A 15520-nucleotide genomic window follows, 5' to 3' on the forward strand; every position below is an offset into this window, starting at 1 on the left:
ATGTATGTATTTCTCCGATCATTCCAGTCATGAAACGTACTGATCCAAATGCACCCCCAGTATATCGATTAGTGATTGATTTACGAGAGCTTAACAAATGTATTATTCCTCAGTACCCAGTTGTCCCAGATATCTCTTCCCTGTTAACTGCTATTGATTCTGAAGCCATGTTCTTCACTGTCATAGACCTCAAGAACGCATTTTTTAGTGTTCCGATTCATCCAGACAGCCAGTTTCTTTTCGGATTCTGTTTAAATGGAAGGAGCTATATGTTCACACGCGCTCCTCAAGGTTTCACAGAAAGTCCTAGTATTTACAGTCAAGCACTCAAGAGACAACTAGACAACATTCACATGCCAACTGACACTGCCCTGCTCCAGTATGTCGATGATCTATTGATCACAGCCCGTTCTGAACGTGCTTGCGAGCGAGCATCCCTTACAGTCTTGTATTTCCTAGCCGAGATGGGGCACAAGGTGTCACCTTCGAAGCTTCAATTCTGTGTCCAGCAAGTGGTCTACTTAGGACACTTACTGTCCAAGAGGGGTAGGCAGTTGACACCAGACCGTATCCAGTTGATAGCGAGTCTTCCCCAGCCCAGAACCCAGAAGGAGGTACGTGCCTTTATTGGCCTTACTTCTTATTGCAGACAATGGATTCCTCAGTATGCATTTCTAGCCAAGCCACTGATACAGTTAACGACACAGGAGGCAGCCGTATCGACTGTCCTCCCTTGGACATCTGAACATACACTTAGTTTCAACGAGTTAAAGAAAGCTTTATGTCAAGCTCCAGTTCTAGCAACACCGAACTACAGTAAGCCTTTTACACTTTTCGTTACTGAACGTGAAGGTACAGCATTATCTGTTCTCACACAAGATCAAGCAGGACAATACAAGCCCTGTGCTTATTTTTCGAGCACCCTAGATCCTGTAGCCCAGGCTCTGCCTGCGTGCCTCAAGTCAGTTGCAGCCACAGCACTAGCTATCAGACAAAGTGATTCCATAGTCTTAGGACATACCTTGACAGTACAAGTTCCACACTCCGTGGAAGTTCTTTTAAACCGAACACAAACTCAGCACTTGACAATTGCACGTTTAACAGGTTATGAATTGACACTGTTCCAGCCACACATAGAAATCAGACGCTGCAACGTTCTGAACCCTGCTACACTGTTACCATCAGTTAATTCAAATTCTGCCACACACGACTGTGTGGAAGTAGTTAACATTACGACAAAGCCAAGACAAGATCTGACAGATATTCCGTTACCAGATCCTGACCTGACACTTTATGTGGATGGTTCATGTATGAGAACTAGTATAGGAGAACTAGTAGCCGCGTATGCAGTGACTACTGACACCGAAGTTATTGAAACACACCGTATTGATACTCTGTCCGCTCAAGCAGCAGAGCTAGTTGCTCTGACACAAGCCTGTATACACGCCAAGAACTTGAAAGTTAATGTTTACACAGATTCACGCTACGTATTTGGAGTCGTTCACGACTTTGGAGTGCTCTGGCAGGAGAGAGGTTTCATGACTTCTCATGGAACCAAGATTCAGCATGGTCTCCTTATTCAAGCTCTGTTAGATGCCATACATTTACCGACATCCATTGCTATCATGAAGTGCAAAGCACATACGAAAGTCACTGACATTATTTCTCAAGGTAATGATCTAGCAGATCGCACAGCCAAGCTTACAGCTCAGACTCCAGACACTCAAGTTAATCCGACACAGACACATACTCCAGATCCGACTACATGTATGACAGTTAAGGACCCTACTCAAGATGTCATAGATATCCAGTTACATGCTACTCCCGATGAAATCAAGAAATGGTCTGAACAAGGAGGGGTCCAGACAGATCAAGGATGGGTGACAAAGGGTAGGACCGCATGGTTTCTCCCCGACTCTATGGTTCAAGTCATCATTAATACCGCACATAGTCCAGCACATTTAGGAGAAAAAGCAATGTTAGACAGTATCCAGAACATTTGGTTCAACAAGCATTTACGAGCTGCAGCTAAGCAGAAAGTCCGTACCTGTATGATATGTTGTCAGTTTAATCCAGGTAAAAGTGTCCCGGTGGAACAAGGGGGATTCCAGCCTCCTGACCACCCTTTTGAGGTCCTCCAGATGGATTATATTCAGATGGAGCGATGTCGAGGTTTCAAGTATGTCCTTGTAGTTGTATGCGCTTTGTCCAGATGGACAGAAGCATATCCAGTCCCAGATTACACAGCCGCGACCACTGCCAAGCAGTTGGTTCGTGAGTTTTTCCCTCGATATGGACTCCCTAGAGTCGTATATTCTGATAACGGTCAGCCATTCTCATCTGAGTTGATGAAGCACGTTTCCCTGTTGTTAGGGTACCAGTGGAAGTTTCATTGTGTACGCCATCCTGAAGCAGCCGGTCTCGTAGAGAGACATAACCAGACCCTGAAAATCCGAATCGCCAAAGTATGTAAAGATAAGGGTGTGGACTGGCTAGTAGCTCTGCCAGTTGCTTTGTTTTATATGCGCATGGTCGCACATTCCAGATCAGGTCTGTCCCCGTATGAGGTCGTATTCGGCCGCCCCCCTAACATGTGGGGTACTCCTAGACCCCGAAGTATTACTGATGTTTCATGTAATATGCTGACAGATTACCTAGCTTCCTTGATGTCTGCCCTCAACTCATGTCGTTCACAGGTTGCCGCCGCATTTCCAGACAATACCGAGGTGGCACCGCATGAAATCGTTCCAGGTTCGATGGTGCTCGTCCGGAACTTCGACAGATCAAGTCCGCTGGAGCCACGTTGGAAAGAGCCCCGTCAGGTCCTCCTCACCACCCGTACAGCCGTGAAATTGGAAGGACGCCGCGGCTGGGTGCACCTTTCGCACGTCAGGAAATTCTACGGATTAAAGCCGGTCTCTAAGAACATTTCCCAGGACCTCAAGACTTGTCAAAACATTGTTCCTAAGGACTGTCCCGCAAAAGACATTGATACAACCCCTCCCTTGGTAGAGAAAACTCTGCAGCAGGAGTATAAGCAAAAACTCCGGTCTAGTAAAATAAGTCAGTCAGTTTGATTGTCTAAGTCCTCCCCTGGGTGAAACGGTTAGACTGTTTCTGACATGTATAAAATAGACCCCCATAGTGAGAGAGTCAGTCAAAACTCAATTCGATGTATCGTTTTTCTAAGTTTCATATTATTCATCAGCATAATGATTTCCTGCACTAGTTACGCATTTTTCCTGTGTTTTCCAGTTCCTCATGTAAATAAGCATTCTAATGTTACAGTAGAGCACACGTTTAGTGATCTGCCTCCTCACGAATATTCATACCGCCTCGCTATGCGTAACAATACATTTATCCGCATGTTGCATTATTCACATCAGACCAGCAATGCCACTAATTGTTGGGTGTGTGGTCGACTCCCCCCTTTCCAGACGTCAAAGGGAGTTCTGCCACTTTTTCCTTATCCTTTTTCCCATAATGGTTCGTGTGGAGCATGGTCCACGTTAACGTCATCCTCAACAGATATGTCTTTTCTTAACAGCACATGTTTCCCAGACAAGCAAGGTCTCCCCCACAGAACAGGTTTAGATCTAGAAAATGAAGTGTACAATTTAGGTAACTATTCGTCGAATTTTATGGTCCTGAATGTTCAGTCTGATACTACTCCAGACTCACCTGCTATTTCAGTATTACCAGTCAAAGGCGAATTATGTGTCCGTAATTATGGTTCTGTACACGTAGGACATAGTGATTGTACTACTATTATCAAGTATAGTGACAGTGGGAAATCTATTTTCAAAGCTTCACGTCATTCTTATTTTGTTTGTGGTCAAACTGCATATGTTCGTCTGCCCCTCGATTGGGAGGGAACCTGTTACCTTGCCTTCCTACTGCCACCTGTTTTCCTAGCCCCACCTGACTACCATAGGAATTCCTACCTAGTACATACTAGACACAAGAGAAATCTCCCGATTGTCGATTATACTGAAACTGCTGCAGAGCAATTCATTGATATTGATAAAGGTGTGTTCCCTTATTTAGGTACAGTTGTAAACAGTAAGCTAATTCGTAGGTTAACAAGAACCCTTGAAGCAGTAGTAGATGAGACTGCCTCCGCTCTAGGTAACTTAACCGAAGAACAATCCTTTATGAGAATTGTTGTGCTCCAGAATCGTCTCGTCCTTGACGTCATACTGGCCGATAGGGGCGGGGCCTGTAGACTCATCGGATCTAGTTGCTGCGTTTTCATTCCAAATAACGCGCCGTCTGTTTATTCAGCTATAACCAGACTTCATAAAATTGCCCATCTGTTACACCAAGATCCAGGCACCTGGACATGGTCCGGTTGGTTCTGGAATATGATTTCCGCCTGGGGATGGAAAGTCCTGTCCTTTCTAGGTATTGCAGTAGCGATCATATTCAGCTGCTGCCTCTGTATACAATGTGGCCCTGCGATTTGCGGCATGTGTGCTACCTCTTGTATTCCTAGTCCCAAGCCCCGTTCTAAATCTCGTTCCAGGATAATTCGAGACGAACAAATGGTACTGTATGAAATGATAGATGGTATCATGAATATTAATGTTTCCTGATGGAAACGTAGTGACAAGGAGGGAATGTGGAAAAGTAAATTTTGCCATGTTCTGTGTCCCTACGTGTCATCCATCACATGTTATGTGTGCATGATCAATATGCATATGCATTCCCTATGTCCGATTCAAGACGCAATTATAGTTGTGTCCACCTCTGGTATGTCATTCCCCAGTCCTCATGAGTAATATGAGTATCAGGCCCATGTAAAGTTACGTTGCCACGTTTCTCAGTGTGCACGTTATTTCATTATAAAGTCCCCGTTTCTAGGCCTCAACAGGGCCCGGACATCAGATTCAGCTCCTGTCTCCTGAAGCCTCGCTGAGGAGCGATACAGCCCCCACCTGTATCCTCGACCTTTCACTTACTTCCTGCCTCGCAGTGCCCGGTGCAGCTTGGCTCTGCCTCTGAGTCTGCCAAGACTATGTTATGATTCCAGCTATCAGTTTAGTCCTCCTTCTCTGCATTCCTAAGCTACTGAACTGCATCAATAGTTTCCGTCATTGTCTAGCCTATTCGGCCCCATGTTAAGAGAAATACTGTATTTAATGGTCATTTAATATTCTTCATCACGCACTACATGTAGAATAATTCATGCTCTAGTCTTAGAGTCAGTTAGCTTTTCCCCTCATGACTTCTAGTTTGTATCAACATGTTCCCTAAACATCAGATACTAGATAGGGTTTAGGTACATGTCGCTCCGACCCTCCAGACTTTAGTCTCTGCTCCTAGCACAGAGTTCGTAGCCCCCAGCTTCTCCTCGTAACACGTCATTGCCAGTTTGCACGCACCACCAGGTTAGAGGTCCCGGCTCCTTAGGTAGCCCCCTCCAATGTTTCCGCCCATTTATGACATATTCTGTTACGTTTACATCACATGTCTGAGTTACGCCTTCTTTATCCCTTATCTTTCGCGACTGCTACGCATCACCGCTATTGCTCCACCCACTGCTACGCCTACTGCAATGTAATGCTATGTGTTTGCGCTATGTATATATGCTCATGGATTGTTATTAAAAGCCAGCGCGCTCATCCCAGACCCAGCCCCAGCAGCTGCTGGGCCCTGTCGCCCTGTCATCCTATTCCTATGCAGGTTGTCCTGTTCCTGTCCTTTATGCTGTAATAAACCTGCAAAACTCCCACTACCTCGAATCTTGACTCTTATTTATTGAGCTATCTGTTATTCATTCATTCATTCAAAAATAGATCCGGTATTATTTATTTATATACCACAGTGTGACGCTGGCGTTGCACTTAGCGAAGGTCCCCTGTCCTGATCTGCACCTATCCTGTCCCGTGGGTACCTGATTAGTCGGGAGCCATTGTCTTTACCCCAGCCCGTGGCCAGGATTGGTCCTTACACCATTCTAGGTAAATATAATCCATGTGGTATGTCCTTGTGCTATTTCCCTTTCCCTTTCTCACCCTTCCCAGGTACCAATGTCTAAAGGTGTTACTGTGATTTCTTGCAAACTTTATATCTTATTGATCATATTCTTACTTGTGAAATTTATGGTCACTGTAATTTAGACAGAGACTCACCGAAACTTGCATAGATAAAGTGTTTGAAACTTCTCCCGTGTCGGTGGTTATTACAGGAAAGGTAAATTATTAGACTAACTACTCATTATTCTAACTCCTTTTTCCATCCCTAGGACTTATAGCATAAGTGGCAAGGATTGGTAAGTCATGGTTTACAGGTATAAGTACTAAAATGACTCAAAGTACTGATAGGATGTCCGTAGTAGTAAAAGCAGGACTACTAGTTTAAAGTGTGAATGTTTATGGGCCCAGGTGAGTATGGTAAATTGAGCTAGTGGTCCCGCGCGCAATCAACTTTACAATATGGCCCCGTTAACTTTCATTAATCCTGAACTGCAGCTCCCTCTGATATTTCAGTACTGGATATTGGTGACCCTCGACATTTTGAACAGGTGTAGCCCCAAGGTGGGGATTGCATAGCACATGTTATACATGCATTCTAAACCTTTTCGAAGAGGTTGGCACCCGTGTACCGCTCTAGAGCATGATTACTTTACTATGGGTAGGGTGCTCCAAGTAACAACGACCTACAAGGTAACAGCTACTTCTCAATATGTGGAAAAAACAAATAACACAATCGATGGTCTCCGAGTATCAGCAGCAGGACTTTCGAGATACTGACATACAGGGGCATGTTTACAAAGAAATATGGAAGCGCATAGCTGTGCCAAATTAGGCGGCGCCTCGCTCCAACATTTCCACAATGCAGGGATACACCGTATTTATACGAATACGGCACACCCCTGTGTTTTCCCTTGCTCTGGCACTAAAGTTAGCTGCCTAGTGCCAGCACAGGCACCCTTGCACCGTTGTGCAAGGGTGTCTGCATTGCAGGGAATGATTGTTTATGTGCGGGAAGGTGTCCCTTCCTGCACATAAACAAACAATAATGGTGATTTGTAACTTCTGTGTGTTCTGCAGAATGCAGCACAAATAGAAGTAGCAAATCATCGGTATTTAATGGTTGTTTATGTGCAGAAGGGAGTTCGGTGGGGTCCGCTGTGGGTTTTTTCAGAAGGGCGGTGAGTTCAGCGTGTTTCCAGTCTTCCGGGAAGGTGGCGGAGTTGAAGGAGCAGTTGATGATGTGTCGGAGGTGTGGTGCTATGACGGAGTCAGCTTTGTTGAAGATGTGGTGAGGACATGGGTCTGTGGGGGATCCTGAGGGCCATCTTAACAGCATTATAAGCCCCAGGGCAAAGCAGTGCGCTGGGCCCTACCTACACAACCTCACTGCGGAGGAGCCCTTGGTTAAATTCTGGTCTGTGCATAGATCAGCAGGGGGCCCCTATGCTCGTGGGGCACCAGAGCAACTGCCCAGTGGGCCCATGCGTTAAGATGGCACTAGCCACCAAGGGTACTATACATGTACAGCTCTGCCAACACCTCTCAAGCCTGAACTGATACACACCATCTCATTTCTTTACTAATTATCCACACGCAGGGCTCTGCCAGTACCACCAAATTCTGACCCGCACACGTCATTAGCCCTTCTGTTTCTGTACTGGGCACAAACATTGTTCAATCCACCCGCCCCACTTCGGACCTGCATCCCATTATATGTATCCTTCAATGAAAGTGAAGTATTTGTTTATTTATTTAGTTATTTATTGTGCACACAGTGGGGTCACACAAAATGATGGAGCCCCTGCAAAATGTGACGAGGGCCTCGTTGTCTCCCAGATCACACATATATTAATTGGTTTTGGGCGCAATGGGGTGCCACTGAAGGGTTGGGGCCCCCCATACTGCAGGTGTCCTGCTCTGGAAAGTGACTTTCCCAATCGTTTACCTATTACTTAGTCCATGGCTTTGGGAGGTGAAGGGGCCCTAATCAAAACAAGGAACCCTGACGACGCCCCACAATGTTGGGGCTTTGTGGGGCTCTGTTATGCCTCTGTATGCATACAGAATGACACATGAAACAACCTGTATCCATGCACTAAGAAAATGACCAACCACTTCTTTTTAAAAGGCAGGCTTGATAGCGCAGCCTGTTCCCTCACTTACATTTTTAGAGTCATGTGGCCTCTCTCAAACTCTCAACCCCCTATTTTTCACAGCTTTGACTTTTCTGTATCCCATCTTGTTGAAATTCTGTATTAAAAATTCTCTACCTTGAGGGGCGTGGCTAGCAGCCGAGCATGGCGGTTGCATAGTCGTAAGGCTCCGAGAGTGAGGCGGCTTCCCCACAGCAATCCGCATACTAATCCACTTTTTAAAACCTCCAACCGGAGGAACCTGGGTATAGGACCGAGCAGGTACCACCCGACGAAACCCTGGTCAAAATCAGGTGCCGGGAAGCGGAGCGGTGAACACGGTGAGCAGTGGGCCTACATCGAGCCTGACTCGCCGGGCTCCGGTGCCTTTGGTGGCCGACCGGAAGTGCAGGCGATCCGGCAGACGGCGACCGGAAGTTCGCGCTCCTTGGACACCCCCAAGGCACAGCTGCAGAATCAGGTCCGGAGTTCTCCACTGCCTCCCCAAAGTGCATTCTGACAACTACCGGCAACTGACTGGGGCGTGCGGACGGACGCCGAGAACGGAGGAGTGCCGTCGGCGCGACGGACTGAAACGCATTGAGACCAGCGGCCCCAGCAGTACACAACAGTGACCGGGAAAGAGGAAAAGAACGTCTCACCTGCTCCGGGAAAGGGGACACCTTAGAAAGTGGTCACCACTGTTCCCGCCCCCTCAGGCAACAACCAGAGAGGTCCATTTTGCACCACTACGAGAGCGCAGACGAGCAACCTCACGCCAGATAAAGGGAAGGCGCGGCAGGCGGCGGCAGCAGTGAAGGCACGGCGCAGAAGGGCGCGACTGAATATAACGGAGCCGAGGGCGGCCAGACACGATAGGTGAGCCCGCAGCCACACTCAAAGATCAGAGCAAAGGGCGGTGCTGACTATATTGCCTGAGGGAGCGGCCCTTACCAACGCTGGAGTGGCGGAGGACTGCTGCCGGAGGAACTATAGAGTGGAGGGGACAAGATCGGCTGCTCAAGACGCAAGGCAAAGATAAGAATTCCTGGCGTTGGGAAACGGCCAGGTGGGAATCGCCTCTGCGACACGGCCTTACCTCCACTATTGAGGGACCATCCGGGAAACATACGGAAGCAACCGGCAGGCGCACCTGGAAGCACCATGGCAGGTAGAGGCGTGAGAGGCGGCGCATCGCAATCCAAGTTGGAAAAATTCACCTTTGACAAACAAGCCCATTCACAGTCGAAGCATCGCACATCCACGGGGAAGACACCGGAGAGCGAAGGAACTAAGAAAGCAACGCTTGAAGACGTCATGAAGGCATTGGCGCAAGTACAGGCGACAGTGGGATCCACAGCCACAGAAGTCTCTCTGCTACGGGCGGACTTTCAAAAGATGAGCGAAAAGGTGAAGCAGGTCGAGGTGGTCACAAAATCCCTGTTAGAGGACGTGTCGGACTTACAAATAGCGATGGAGCGTGTGACAGCGGAGAATAAGGCGCTGAAAGAGAAGCTGGACGATCAGGAGGGGCGCTCCAGGCGCAATAACGTGAGAATCCTTGGGGTTCCGGAGTCGGAAGGCACCGGAGCCATGCACTTGTATGTGGAAGACCTGATCAAGACACAGCTCAAACCAAAGGGACTATCGCAATTTTTCTCCGTGGAAAGCGCGCACAGAGTTCCAGGGGGAAAACCTAAGCCTGGAGCTCCCCCAAGACCTATACTCGCAAGACTATTTAACTTTCGCGACCGAGATACAATCCTGCAGGCGGCAAGGGTGGCCACTCCTATACAGGTTCAGAACTCCAAGCTCGCCTTCTTCCCATACTATACTGCCGAGGTGGCGCGCCGGAGGAAGACCTTCCTTGAAATCAAGAAGGAACTGAGAGCCAAAGAATTACCCTACTCTATGCTGTTTCCAGCACGGCTGAGGGTAGTTGCTGACAGTAAGGTGAGGTTCTTTGACACGCCGGAGTCGGCCCGTGACTGGCTGGAGGGGTGGCGACAAGTGGGATTGCCGCGCCGTTCTCAAAGGACTAACCAGAACCAACGTGGAGACAGCCAACCGAGATCTCAGGCTTCGGGCAGAGATGGATCGACGCATTCACATATACTTGATAACCTCAACGCACTGGACGGAGTGGAATAATGTACTCCCGGCACAATGCAAGATGAACATTAATGTGACTTTCTCGGAGGGACCAGGCTTGGACACTGAGCCGGGTGAAAACGGAGAGGGATGGGGAACCGTCTGCTCTGGGGGACACTTCACCCCAGCAAGCAAGTAACTGTTCATGGGACGGGTAAAGCACTCTGCTGAGTTGGGGGGGCGGGCAGTTTGAGGTCCGTTAAGCAGGGGGGCAGGGAGGAGGGAGGCAGCGGGGGTTGTTTAAGGGTTCAGCGCAAAATGCATGTTGAAACTGAATACACAATTACTCACATTAAGGAAGGGGAGGCGGGGGGAAGTTTGTTCTGTTAGAATTGGCTCAGAATCAGCACTCTATGGTACACCATGTCACGCTCACTCACTGCGGATACACAGACGGCGAAAGGTGCAAGTCACCGCACCTGGGGCGACACACAGTCGTGATCCTGCGGCCGCAGAATGACACACCAGACACACACAACAATCACTGCTGAGGTAACGAACTCCAGGGCGGTGCCCCCACTTCGAATACTTACATGGAATGTTAGAGGGCTAGGGGACAAAATAAAGAGAGGACTGGTCCTGCAAGCGATCAAACGTCAGGGCCCCGCACTAATATTATTACAGGAAACACATCTCACTGGGACAGCGTGCCGGGCTCTGGACAGGCGAGGCTACAAAATGGCGGCGCATGCCGAGTTCACGGCGGGGTCCCGAGGGACGGGCATTCTAGTAAAAACCTCTTCCCCCTTTATTGTGCTGCAACACAAGACGGACGACCAGGGCTGCTTTGCGGCAATACACGGGCAATGGGAGGTTAAACTATGGAATGTGGTGTCTGTATATGTTCCGCCAGCGCTCCACTCCATCACGCTGCCGGCGCTGGGTGAATTCCTATTAGGTCTCCCAGCAGGGAATACAATCATAGGGGGGGACTTTAATGCCATCATAGACCCCACACTAGACACACTTCCTACCATGGTGCGAGCATCGGGTTCCGCTGCCCTCCCGGGTTTCATGGAGGTAATGGGGCTGAGAGATGCATGGAGAAGCATCCATCCCACGGCGAAACAGTACTCATATCACTCCCAGGTACATAACAGTCTGTCCCGTATAGACTATTTCCTGCTTCTAGGGGAGGGGGTAAGGGACGTGGACGACATAACCATACTGCCACGAGGAATTTCAGACCACTCTCCTGTACTGCTGTCGCTCACCACTAAAGAGAAGAAGCGAGCGAGAATCTATCCCTTGTACCCTAATTATCTCACGATACCCCAGGTCAAGAAAGACCTCAAAACAACAACCAAATACTACTTTGAAGAAAACACAACGTCAGTATCCTCCCCTTCGATTCTGTGGGAGGCATATAAAACGGTCCTGCGGGGGCGCGCGATCACAGCAGTGACCGGCTATAAACAGGCATACCACCAAGAACTCACGGAGCTGGAGCTGGCACTCCAAGAGGCTAACATGACACACACGAACAACCCCACAGCAGAGACGGCGCGTGCACTGACAATACGGCAACAACAATATCGAGCCCACCTTGAGTCGAAGGTCAGGGACAATATCTCCAACACCGCCCACAGGATTTATGACATTGGGGACAAAGCAGGGAAAATGCTAGCTTGGCTGGACAAGAGGATAAACGGCAGTAGAGACATACAACATCTGTATAATCAGGAGAGGCAGCTACAAACACACCCAGAGGATGTGGTACACACTCTGGCGGAACATTTCCAGAAAGTATACACTCCGGAACGGGAAGTCACTGCACAGGCGGCTATAGACTCCCTCAGCAATGTAGAGATGCCCACACTTCTGCCAGAGGCAGTTCAAGACCTTGAGGCGGATCTGACGAGAGAGGAGATACAAGATGCAATCCAGGAGATCCACTCCGGGAAAGCACTAGGCCCAAACTGGATACCCATTGAATGGTACAAAAATATGTCAGAAGCCCTTAGTCAGCCATTACTGGCAATGTATCAAGACAGCCTAGTACAGACAGAACTCCCACTAGATCAACGTACGGCGACGATCATCGCCATACCAAAACCCGGAAAACCACCGGCGGAATGCTCCACATATCGCCCCATATCCCTACTTAACGTAGAAGCAAAGATTCTGGCAAAGCTCTTGGCTAAAAGATTGTTAAACTAGAAAAACAACGGTTGTGTGGAGGGTCGGGGGGAATATTTAACGACCTTTCTGCTCGCTCCCCTATACCAAAGTACAAAACACACAAAGGAGCAGACCAGGTCTCTGAATGGTGTGTAACTGCAAAGGCGACCGTGAGGTACTGACGGTGAGTGCATAAGACATAGGGTTGCAAAGTTGTAGAGACTATAGGTCACAAAGGGCTGTAGAAATTCCCATCAGACCACCCATGTGGTGGATTTCACGTCACGTGGGAATTACTGATCTTACCTTCCCAATTCCGACCATGTAGTGTCGATGTGGGAAAGGTTGTCAGTGACATAGTCTCAATGTGACACCCTCAAGTTGTGTAGATGAAAACAGTGCAGTGCTCAAAAGAATGTGTGATAAGTAAAATTGGCTACCTGGACTCCAAAGAGCATTAGAATAGAAGTCCAAGTGTCAAAGATTAAAAAACACGCCGAGTAGTGTTACTACTCTATGGCGCTGCGTAGTGTGGTCGACATGTTTCAGCTTTAGAGGCATCTAGCCAGCTTTCTTCAGGACCTATGGTAAAACCTAGGCTACTGCAACTACAAATAATATGTTTCAATGTAGAATGACAAAAATGTACTGATACAAAGTTACATATATATACCAGGAACTAGAATGCTTAAATGTCCACTGGAGGTAAAGAAATTGTCTTCTTCCTATCAAGAGACAAAAACAGAAAAGCAATAGGTCAAACAATACCACTGTCAAACACACCCACCTACGTGCACACACAGAGACCGTGCAGACACACCTGCAAGAATAATTTACATTCTGCATTCTGAAAAGCATAATAGCTTGATCACATTGAGGCATTTCCTCTAAGTGATACTCACCCAGCTTTGTGTGGGTGATGGCCTCACCTCACCCGGCGACCGCTCGGGAGTGTAAGGCCCCGCTCTAGAGTGTAGAAATAAAAATAAAAATAAAAATAAAAGGCACAGTGAGCACACAACTTCCCTGTGCCTGACCCAATGGTTCTACACATTTAATCCAACAGACGTGTGGTAGCTAGCAAACCGTAACACCCAACACCGGTCACCACAAAGATTCATACAGGGTACTTAGAAATCGCATGGCTTGCGATCCTAAACATGCCCTGGTTACTGACATTACTGTGTGTCTCTCAATGACTTTATGAGGGATAACGTATATCCTAAATCTTTACCTAGAGGCTTTCTTTAAAGGCTAGGTGTATTTCTAGGGAGGGTACACTGAAGACCTAATATAGGCTGCAGCGCTTATGCAATGGTGGGGAGTCGGTAAATCAAACCCCTGGATTGTTACCCAAGTCACCATGTTCAAAGGCTCCCACCCTGTATTTAAATAGCAACAGAAGAGCTATTCTGGCACTGAGTGAAAATGGAAAGAGGCAGAAACTCGGGATCATACCGATTCCTTCTGAGCTGTCTACCTCCACGAGGGATAGATAATCCAGTATCTTAAACAGGCCCATATTAAAATGAAGTACAGGTATTCTGCAACTCACCTGTCCGTCGGTACCTATGCTTCTGACACGAGCGGAAGTGGAGGTGAAATTAATGCCGCCCCTCCTCTTTAAATAGGTAGATCTGCCATAAAGTGCTGAATCCACATAGTCGCGAACAAACGCGTGAGGAAAGGTACTACTTTCTGGCGCATGCGTGTAGAATGGAGAAGGCTCCTCTGTTATTGCGCATGTTTACAGAGTTCCGAGCGCTGCTTACTGACGCATGCGTGGTATCCCGGCGTCACCAAACAGTGAAGGCGACACCGATCAACATTCCCACATAAGAATGAGAGCTGATGCGGGGGTAGGGCTCAGACATCTCAGGATCCGGATCATATACCTTCACGGAAGGCACTGTTTCCCTAATAACGGACCGGAGAGACTAATAACCCCGGGCTCTCGTGGTTGAGAACCTGATGTTAGATGGAAATAAAGGAGATATCCTCCATCTCTTCAGTATAAAGTAGTGACCTCCGCATAAGAGATATTTATCCTAGATGGAGGGCTACAACAAATAAAGGGGGAGGGGGGTGGAGTATAGGTATGATACAAGATGGAACATACCCTAAAAAATAACTTCTCAGCTCTCCAATTATCGGTGGGCAGACAGGCGGTGTCTGAAGCAGAAAAGAAGACTGTGAGTTTAATTAGGGGGCATGAGCGCCTCCATAGGTACTGTGTAATCACCAAGTTACAGGACCTCATTAAGGGAGTAATTATTGTTCAACAGTAATGGAGGGGGGTCTGATGGTCTTTGGGTGTCAGTGAGGGTGGACGGAAGCAACAAACACAATTATGTTGGATGAGCTATGTGGAGCAAACCTGACTACGTTTGCATCCTATTCAAAAACGACCCGCAACTCGAAAGCTGCACTGAATACTAGAAAAACAACGGGTGTGTGGAGGGTCGGGGGAATATTTAACGACCTTTCTGCTCGCTCCCCTATACCAAAGTACAAAACACACAAAGGAGCAGACCAGGTCTCTGAATGGTGTGTAACTGCAAAGGCGACCGTGAGGTACTGACGGTGAGTGCATAAGACATAGGGTTGCAAAGTTGTAGAGACTATAGGTCACAAAGGGCTGTAGAAATTCCCATCAGACCACCCATGTGGTGGATTTCACGTCACGTGGGAATTACTGATCTTACCTTCCCAATTCCGACCATGTAGTGTCGATGTGGGAAAGGTTGTCAGTGACATAGTCTCAATGTGACACCCTCAAGTTGTGTAGATGAAAACAGTGCAGTGCTCAAAAGAATGTGTGATAAGAATAGAAGTCCAAGTGTCAAAGATTAAAAAACACGCCGAGTAGTGTTACTACTCTATGGCGCTGCGTAGTGTGGTCGACATGTTTCAGCTTTAGAGGCATCTAGCCAGCTTTCTTCAGGACCTATGGTAAAACCTAGGCTACTGCAACTACAAATAATATGTTTCAATGTAGAATGACAAAAATGTACTGATACAAAGTTACATATATATACCAGGAACTAGAATGCTTAAATGTCCACTGGAGGTAAAGAAATTGTCTTCTTCCTATCAAGAGACAAAAACAGAAAAGCAATAGGTCAAACAATACCACTG

The sequence above is a fragment of the Lissotriton helveticus genome, chromosome 1_1, assembly GCF_964261635.1.
Source record: "Lissotriton helveticus chromosome 1_1, aLisHel1.1, whole genome shotgun sequence".
Lineage (NCBI taxonomy): Eukaryota > Metazoa > Chordata > Amphibia > Caudata > Salamandridae > Lissotriton > Lissotriton helveticus.